Source organism: Betta splendens, chromosome 4 (assembly GCF_900634795.4).
Source record: "Betta splendens chromosome 4, fBetSpl5.4, whole genome shotgun sequence".
Classification (NCBI taxonomy): domain Eukaryota; kingdom Metazoa; phylum Chordata; class Actinopteri; order Anabantiformes; family Osphronemidae; genus Betta; species Betta splendens.
In genome coordinates, this window is record NC_040884.2 from 16,615,623 (window position 1) to 16,623,694 (window position 8,072).

The 8,072-nt window shown below is 48.8% G+C and overlaps 1 long non-coding RNA gene across 1 annotated transcript; it reads left to right on the top strand.

The window, feature by feature from the left end:
• The first annotated feature begins 4,160 nt into the window (after positions 1-4,160).
• LOC121202170 (uncharacterized) lies at positions 4,161-7,167 on the top strand. Its single transcript, XR_005897571.2, has 2 exons — positions 4,161-4,502; positions 5,881-7,167. It is a non-coding gene; the product is annotated as an uncharacterized LOC121202170 (long non-coding RNA).
• The last annotated feature ends 905 nt before the right edge of the window (positions 7,168-8,072 follow it).

Here is an 8,072-nt window from a genome sequence, read left to right on the forward strand (position 1 = left end):
GATTTTTGGGCTTTATCCCCGTCCTGGGAACGGCTTCGCGCTATTTAGCACCGTCCCCAGGTGTTGCCACCGCATTTCCTCCTGCTCATTCCGGTGGCTCCCATAAATAACGTCCCCCCTTCCTGGCGTAATGCATCTTAATTCCCAACTTTCCAGCAGGCATGCGGTGGCCCTTTCGCCGAGCCGCGGCGAGCTTCCTGAGCCGGATGCGAAAATGCAAACGTTTCACCCCTTCACTTACTTTCAATTGAACATTAATGATGTTGTGCTGCATAGAGGCATGAAGATGAAAGATGTGTGGAGAGCAGACGTTAATGAGAGCTCACTAATGGCCTTTGTGTGTTCATTAAAGTATTGGAGAAGTGCACATCCTCGCTCTCATATTATTGATTGACTGATCACGCTTTTATGTGCTACATTTATAGCAGAATTAGCTATAAATACGTCCAGATGTTTCCATTTTTTATATCCTTGGGCAAATAAACATGCCAGTTCAAAATATAAACACTCCAGTCATTTGCATACGAGGGTGAAGACCTCTAAGGAGACTGCGGAAGCATCGCAGCATCCTGAGTTTGTGTTTGCTCCCAGGAAACAAACACAGTCCCAGTGGTCAGCTGGACCTTCTGAATTCTTATTGATCTCATTCATAAACCAGGTAGGTAGTTTCTTTTTCTTTTGTAAATGGTACTTTATTTCTGTTTTACAGCTAATGGTGAGTCTGGGTTGTTCTGTGTGGCCCCACGTATCCTGGGGGCATGAGAAGGAAGTATGCAGCGCAAGATGATTAGTTCCTTATTTAGCAACACTGGCTCCCACATTAAAATCTAGATTATTGTACAGTGATAATGACATAACGATAAAAGCGCTATTTGCATAAGATCCAGATTCAGATGCACCAGAGTGCCATGGAGAATCCATTATGAGGGGTCAACAGCCTTGTTTGGCTCCTGGTTCTGTTTTGTAAAAGACAGAGCTGCGTCACAGAACGTCTGATGTCCCTGATCTGAATTAAACCTCGCCGTGGACAGCGCAGCTCGCACCACTTCGTCCCCGAAAGTCTCTGAAATGTCTAAGCAAAACGTGCAAGACGCGTCAGCTGGGTAAGAATATCAATATCGCAGTTTCCAAACAATTTCTTCCAGGAACAGTTCAAAGCAGAGACATATCTATTAAATGCTGTGCGTAGAGAGAAAAGGCGTCCTGTAAACGCGCCTATGCCAGTTACATCAGCACGTGGGTGTGAAAATATTACGAGGTGAAAAAATTAGGTGTGAAAAAATACATTGCGAAGCTGAAGGAAGGGATGCAGACAAAACACTGAGGGTGAATCAGCTGGCAAACGCCATGAGATCTGGAAGAGACATTGTCCTTGAAAACTAGCTTCGTCTGATGCAACCGCCAACCCGGTGCCTGTCAACAGCCATTTTGAATGCGCCGCTCCGCAAATATTTTGATTTTTTTTACTAATAATCGCAGTCCTGTGTTGTCATCGCTTTTTGAAGTTCGACTTTTTTCTGATAATCCAGCAAAACGAATCACTCCAACTCACTCGTTTGTTGTTTTTTGTCGTTTAGCTTCTTTTAAAATCGCGCCGCTCTCAGCTTTTTTTTGTGTGTCAGGGGTTTTGTTCCTCCCAAACAGATTTCTCCGGTACTACCCTAATGAGACCCTCTCACCGTTTCCATGGAGACAGTCACAAAACTGTCAAGTTTCCACTCTTTCAAAAAATCTTGTGTGTGTGTGTGTGTGGGGGGGGGGGTCTACTGTCAGGGACACGTTTTCAAACAGCACATTGTTCCGTTCCAAGGTGAACCTTTTATTTTTTGGTGAATTCAGCCGGTTGGCGAATCATTTTATCAAAACACGCGGCATCGGTGCGTTGAAGGATGCCAAGACGCCGATTGTTGAATAAATAAAACACATAAGCAGCTGAGCGGCTGGTAACTCGTCGGTTGGCTTCCTGCGACGCTCCCACTTCGGAATAAAACAGTTAAACGGAGGAGACGAAAACAAGAAGCTTTGGAAATTATCATATCAATACAGTGGTTGTGAATGTAAACTGAAGCTTCTGCAACAATGAGGAAAACTAGCTGCTCTCGCGCCGGGCGAAGCGTCGTCTTTGTGGATTAGCTCACGTTCCCGTTGGCTCCTGAGCAACAGGGGCTCATCCGCCGCCGTCCGCCGGTTAAATGCGAGTGAACGGGACGGCGACAGGATGGAGAACATCACTCTGAACACGCAGAGAGACGTGTGTGAGATGGTGCCTCTCGGTTTGACCTTGGGGTGTAAATGCCCACCTGCCGCCTCTACTGTACAGTACGCATCAGGCTGCTGATATACTGTACTGTACATAAGGTCCCCCAGTCTTGGCTGCGCATGGAATACACTCATTCAGCCACAGCCTCCGTCACATAAACACACGGGACCAGGATCCATCTGAAACACGCTCATGATTTAAGCTTTTTTTTATTTTTTTCCTCTTTGTCTTCACAGTTTCTCATTCTCCCTAAATGTCCTCATTTCTGTTCACACATATTTTGGCGCACCGAACCATGTGAGAGACGCTTCCTGCTCCTAAAGCGGACCCAGCCGTCAATCAAGCGGCACGCGGCATGCTTCCCCGTGACTGACAGGTGATGCAGATGCACATTTTCAGAGAGACAAGCCGGAGCGACGCGGCACTGCTGGCAAAACAATGCAGGCGGTGTGTGTGTGTGTGTGTGTGTGTGTGTGTGTGTGTGTGTGTGTGTGTGTGTGTGTGTGTGTGTGTGTGTGTGTGTGTGTGTGTGTGTGTGTGTGTGTGTGTGTGTGGGGTTGGGGTTGGGGTGGAGGGTGGAGGGCCGCAAGTTACGCTGAACAAACAAGGCAGGGACACGGTCCGTGATGAGGAGAGCGCCGCGTATCACCCGCTACACAACAAACATAACGCTGGGTCATGTTACTTAAACTCTGTCTCTCGGCCTCATCAATAATGAAAATGAGCCGTTTCCACCTGGCTCCATCGCGTAGCGCCGGCATAAACAGGCTCCTTACGGTGAATTATGTGGCCAGACAGCGGGGCTAGTAGTCAGACCTTGGGAGAGGCCGCGGAGAGGAAAGTGAAGGAGAAGGAGGAGGAGGGGGGGGGGGGGGGGGGGGGGGGGGCAGGATTAGCCGGCGCCTGTCTGCGGGCGGCGGGCCGCGGGGCGGGTCAGGGGTGAGAGGCGGTGAGGCGAGAGGAGACCGAGGGGCTACGGGCTGAGTCACAGGGCCCACGGCACCCCCCACCCCACCGCACGCCCTCAGCCACCGCACACGGCACATGCTGTAGCATCAACGCCGTTTGATGACCTTGCTGGGCTGTAACATGAAAACCAATCATCACTGTTCACTATGGCAACACCAACGCAGAAGAAATACAGCTAAAAATAAGGTTTGTGTATCACTGGGAATTCAAATGTCTGTTCCCCCTCAGAATGAATCTATTTTTGTGGGGTTTTTTTTGTCTCTTTATTCTGTAGCTGACTGAATAATCTACTGGCATTTCACCAAAGGGAAACGTCAAGGTCGTTCGAGTTCCGCTTCCCGCGATCGCTGATCCCGCCGACGTTTCTGCTAATCGAAGGCAAAGAAATAACGCACGTTCTTTTAATTGCGAAACGCAAAAAATGTTGGCGAGAAAAATCCAGATGAAAGCTGATGTTTTGTGTTGTTGCCTCACTCGTGAGATCAAGCTCTGGGACAGGAGAAGAACCAGAGGTGTCGCGTCTGGGAGCCGAGCCTGATGCCAGAAGTGGGACGAGGGGGGAGCGTAATCCAGAATCGGCCTTTATTATGAAGTTATTCTCATCCTCTGTCCACAGGGTTCATGAGTGATGAATCCTGAATGTGAGTCCACTTTGAGACTAAATCCTTCTACTGAACATACCGATATAAAAAACCTACCAGGCATTTCTTCTGCCTATTTTCCAGCTGTTGTGCAGATCCGCTCCAAGGTGAAAATGTCATTATGTTTATCGTTGGCTCCATGTTGTGAATACGCCTCCCGAGCTCGAGCCGTGCCCCTCCGGCCGCCCCCCGTGGGACGCTGGAGGCGCATTCACGTGAACCGCGGCCCTCTAAGTGCCCTGATCATTCCCTGTGTCACAAGCAATCCGCCGAGGCCACGGTGTGTTTAATTAAAAAGACAAGGTTTACCCGGGAACACATCCCTCCAGTGTTCCATATACATTCCAATGAGATGCATCTCATTTCCGTAGCAACGGGAGAATGATGGAATTTCAAATGGCAGCATAATTATGGTGTGCTTTTCCTCCTGACAGAAAATCAGTAGCCGGTCGTCCAGGTGGAGTGAGCTCGGCTGAGCGGAGCTGATTAGGGGCCATCAGGGGAGAGAATACACCTTTAACAACATTGATGCTGCGATAGGAGGCTTCATTAGCATACGTCCAAGCTACGGGCACGTGCGTCGCCGGATGTGTTGGCGGGAGCCGCTTTAGCGCTCAATTATACGGCAAGAGGTGGGAAATGTTGTTACTCTCCTGTTCCTTTGATATCACACATTGCTCTTGTCTCTGATAAACGCTGCCTCACCTTGACAGTAGCAATTACGGGCGAGCGGCAGATAAACAAAGGAGACAACTGTAACACCCAAGGAAGGCGAAACAGCCTCTGCGCTGTAAAAAAGGAGACGCGGGCGCCGGCGGTGGCCGTGTAAAGATGGTGGGAGTGCTTCACGCGGGCGGGACATGACTCTGAATACGCAGCGGGTGTGTTGGGGGAGCGGAGCAGCTGATCCAGGGCCAGTCATCGAGGCAGGACTCTGGTCGGGCACGCGTTGTAACTAAGCGTAAACGCGGCCTACAGGTCCTGGACGAGCCGGTCACCCGCGAAGCGCTGGCGGATGAAAACAGGGCTCGAGGTCGGTCGGAGAGCCGCGACCGCGCCCGTCGCTGTTTTAGCGTTGGGTGAAGCCGTTTTTTTTTTTGCTCCTCCGCACATCGATCTGCGTAAGAGCCCCTGAACCGGCGCTAGCCGTGAGCGCAGCAGCTGGCGCGTGAGCAGGATGCTGTACTTAGAGGCAGGTTGGTAATTAGAGCCTCCTACAGTGATGGTGTCAGATGGTTTAGCACTGGGGGGGGGGCTCCTTTGAACGCAGCAAACTGGCCAGACTGGAATGTGCCCGTCTCAGCTCCAGCCTGCGCACAAACGCACACTTAGCCCCTAAACTCCTCAAATCATTCTTTGGTTTTCGCTCTGCTTCCCCGTTCCTCTTTCCTGTTTTGGGCGTTTTCTGGCAGCCGTATCACAACACTGGGCAAAAATATCTCGCAATGATGCAAATGCACACAATCAGTTGTGCCTCTGCTTTGTGTGTTTTTTTGTTTATTGTTTTCGTTGTTGTTTTATAGACGCGACACAAGGACAAACAGTGTTTTCTATCTCCATCACTGTTACAACGCACACAATCACTCCGTGCCACTTGACTCTGATGGGCTGCCAGCGACTAGACAGCGCCCCACACGTCAGGCTAAAGTGGGATGATTACTGGTTGCTCCGCGAAGCCAAGTGTGGGCTGCGCCGCTGTGATCTGACAAAAAAAGCTCGGTTTAGAGGGACATTAAAGACGTGACTGCTGATGATGTATTAATCAGAACGTGTCCGCTGATGACATGAGACAACAGACATGGGTGTGCACCAGCTGCACACACACACACACACACACACACACACACACACACACACACACACACACACACACACACACACACACACACACACACACACACACACACACACACACACACACACACACTATAAATGTCTGCTTGCCGACAGATTTTAAAAACAGATTTGTGTCCTACCATATGTTTTCAAACATCCTTGTATCTGTTTCAGGATCATTTATGTTCTTCAAAAGGATGCGGCCGTGAAAAGAGGAGCGGCGTCACAAGCGAAAGGGTCCTCAACAAATGCTGATTTGTTTTGGGAGCACTTAGCGGGCGCCGCTCTCGCAGGTGAGGCGTCGTGAGGCGACTGGCGACGCCGTTGCTAGGAGCCGTCAAGTGAAATGTCAGAAGACTCAGCAAGTGATGAGATTTGACATATGGCATCAAAGCATCATTAGACTCACACCTGCTGCAGATGGAGTGGGCTCCGTCGCGAGGGGCTCGGCGCCGGGGAGAGGCCCGGTGACGGGCAGGGAAGGACGAAAGGAGCAGAAGGAAGTTTAGTTTCAAGTGACAGAAGAGGTTTACAAAGTCCTTGGAAGATAAAAATGCCTGGTTTCACCTCAGTTAAACTCATTGTGTGTTATAAATCTTGAATCTTGGTGAAAGTGCTGCTTTCCTGCCAGATCTTCTACTTGATTGGGTTCTTTTAACCTTCACAATAACCAGTCAAAGGGCATATTTTTCAAAAACACAAACTGATAATGGATGCGTCTTTGTCGGCGGTCGTCTCACCAGACAGACAAGCGGCGGCAGAAGCCAAGAATCGGAGCGGAGACGCTCTTTGGACACGACGCAGCTTGAAAGCTCCAAACGCGCGAGCCGAGCGAAAACGTCACGGAATTTAATTAGCGCTGCTGTCACCCGGCTACAGCATTAATTATAGGCTGTAGAAATGTATCGCAAATGTATGTATGTTCAGTGAAGAAGCTGCCTGTGTGCAGCAAAATAATAAGCTATTATTTATAGTCATATTTAAATGAGCTGCGGGTATTTTCTCCGTCTTCACCGCTTTGTAATTACCCTGTTTATGAGTAGTCGGAGCTTCAGACAACGCCGGCCGCTGCCAAGTGTTCGACGTGGAGGGGAATCCATAATGGCGTTCACCTTGTGGCCGTCATTAGGTTTGATGACACGTCTGCAAGGTTGCACTACAGTCAAGGAGCACGAGGCTATTTTAAAGGACCGGAAGCACCTACAGTACCATCACGGCTCCACTGACGCATTAAGAAAACCTGCATTCACTCATCTAATGTTAACATGCATTGTTCTATATGTTCTTCATTACTATTGATTATGATTCAGTGTATTTTCCACAGAATATCTGGAGGATGTTCGTCTTTGTCTTTAGGTCCTTATTTCAGGCGTAGGTTCAGAGAAATCACCAGTGACACACCATCATGTCAGAAACAAAAGGATATTGTGTTGCATCCTAAATAAACTGACAAACACAACATTACCGTTACTGTTTGTTGTTGTTTTTTCCTTTTTTCTGTCTTTTTTTATTGCCGAACAGCTGCATTCAGCATCTGCCTGGCAAACATTTCTTGCGTTCTCCACAGATGCCACATCGGAGATGTTTTTGCAATTCATCAAGACAAGTGTCAAGTGTTGGGGTTGAAAAACAAACCAAATGAGGGGGAGGAGGAGGCTGACGCTCCGCGCGCGCTCTTTTCGGAGCAAAGTGTTGCAGGCTGCAGAGAACGGATGAATGGAGACCGTGGAGGTGGAGAGCCTCCCTCCTAAACGCGCATGACCGTCCAATCTGCACATGCTTAACATCCAGCGCGCCCCGGACGGACGCGCTTTAGCCAATTCTTAAACCAACCCCGCACGCGTTTGTGCACAAAAAGCCTTCACGCTGCAAAGCGCACGGACGCTGTGATATAGCCCTAACCATGATCGCTCCATCACCAGGCCGGTTACCGGTAATGAGGAGCTACATCACAGATAACCACACACCAGTGGCTTCTGCAGCACAAATCACTTGGAGGTCTGCGTGCGTGGACGCAGCAACACGCGTGAAGGCAATAGCTGTGAATTGTTGGATACTGAAGCATGGACATTACGGCTGCATGATGAATGACTGTATTCCCCCTCCTCAGCATTGCAATATGTTTTAATACGGTGTTGCTCTGCACCTGCTTCTGCGGCCTTATAAGGAATCTGTGTTTCTTTATTAAAACCATTAATTATACTCGACACATCTAATGGGTACAAATGGCTGTGATGGAAATATTACAATCACAGACCTATTAATAACTATTGAATAAGAAGCCAGATCATTTATTAAAGCATTAACAAAATATATTAAAATAGGTTTTATTGGCTTAATACAAAATAGTTTGATGTCTGAGTTAT